Here is a 1,930-nt window from a genome sequence, read left to right as displayed (position 1 = left end):
TATCACAGGTTGTTAATGAGTCTTCATCCAATCCTGATGCCACATTTTTCTTCATATAACCCAGCTTCTCAGATTATTTGCTCAGGTTGAATAATATGGTGAAAGAATATAACCCTGTCACACATTTTCTTAATTTTAAACCATTCAATGGAATATTCATATTTTGCAGTGTTGTCCATAGATTGTAGTAAAACACACAATTGAAAGACTTTGTGTAGGCAATAAAGCACAGATAAACATTTTTCTGGTATTCTCTGCTTTCAGCCAATATCCATTGGACATCAGCAATGTTAATGCTTCATTCCACATCCTTTTCAGAATCTGTCTTGAACCTCTGGAAGCTCTCTGTCAATGTATGCTTGCAGCCGGTTCTGTGTTACCTTTGGCAAAACTTTACTTGCATGAGGTATCAAAGATATTTTCCAATGATTCTGCATTCTGTTGGGTCACCTGTCTTTGGAATGTGCACAAATATGGATCTCTTCCTATTGGTTGGCTAGATGGTTGTATTTCAAATTTCTTGGCATAGATAAGTGAGTGCTTCTTGTGCCACCTCACTTTGTTGAAAGATTTCAATTTGTATTCCTTGATGTCTTGTATTCCTGGTGCCTTGTTCTTTGTTAATTCCTTCAATGCACCTTGGACTTCTTTCAGTATCATCAGCTCTTGATCATATACTACCTCTTGAAATAGTTGAAAACCAACCATATCCTTTTTGTACAGTGACTCTGTATATTTCTTCCATCTTCTTTTGATGCTTTCTGCATCATTCAATAATTTGCCCAGAGAGATCCTTCAGTAACTAAATTTTCTTCAGTTCCCCCAGCTTGAGAAATGCTGAGCGTGTTCTTCTCTTGGTTTTCTGACTCCAGTTCTTTGCATATTTCTTTGTAACCTTTGACTTCGTCTTTTCGAGCTGACCTTGGAAATTTTCTGTACAGCTCTTGTTCCTCCTTATTTCTTCCATTTGTTTTAACATCTTTATGCTGGAGAGCAAGTTTCAGTGTCTCTTCTGACAACCATTTTGACCTTTTCCTTCTTTCTTATCTTCTAAATGACTTTTTGCTTTCTTCATGTATGATGTTCTTGATGTCATCCCACAACTCTTTTTGTCTTTGGTCTTTAGTGTTTAATGTATCAAATCTGTTCTTCAGACGATCTCTAAATTCATGTAGGATATATTTAAGGTTGTGTTTTAGCTCTTTTGGACTTGTTTTTATTTTCTTCAGTTTCATTATGAATTTGCATATAAGTAATTGATGGTTGGTTCCACAATCTGCCCTGGCCTTGTTTTTGACTGATATATGGAACCTTTCCACCATCTGTCTCCACAGATGTAGTGAATATGATTTCTATATTCCATCCTATGAGGTCCTTGTTTGTAATCATCCCTTAGGCTTTCCAAAGAAGGTATTTGAAATAAGCAAATCATTCCCAGAATAATATCATGCAATCTCCAGCATCATTTCTATCACCAAGGCCATATTTTCCAACTATTGTTCCTTCCTCTTTGTTTCCAACCTTTGCATTCCAATCATCACCACTCATCTGGCAGTTTGTCTTACTGTGGTGGCTTGTGAGTTGTTGTAAATCTGAAAGCTATGCCACAGGTACCAGCAGGGTCACCCATGGTGGACAGGTTGCAGATAAGCTTCCATCTGAAGACAGTTTGGAAGAAGGAGAGATGAACTACTTCCGAATATTTAGTCACTGAAAACCTTTTGAATAGCAGAGAAACATTACGGACCATGGCAAAGAGATAAATTAATAGGGTGGTAGAGATAATTTGTCTTGGTCTTGAATGCCAGTCTTGCTGCTTATAAATTGTGTGACCTCAAGCAAGCTATCTAGCCTCTGTGTCTCATTTTCTTCATATGAAAAATAAGGGAAATAATAGCTTCTGCTTAATAGGGTTGTTATGAGTATTAAG

This window comes from Chrysochloris asiatica, unplaced genomic scaffold (genome assembly GCF_000296735.1).
Source record: "Chrysochloris asiatica unplaced genomic scaffold, ChrAsi1.0 scaffold00155, whole genome shotgun sequence".
NCBI classification, from domain to species: Eukaryota; Metazoa; Chordata; class Mammalia; order Afrosoricida; family Chrysochloridae; genus Chrysochloris; species Chrysochloris asiatica.
This window is presented reverse-complemented; position numbering follows the sequence as displayed.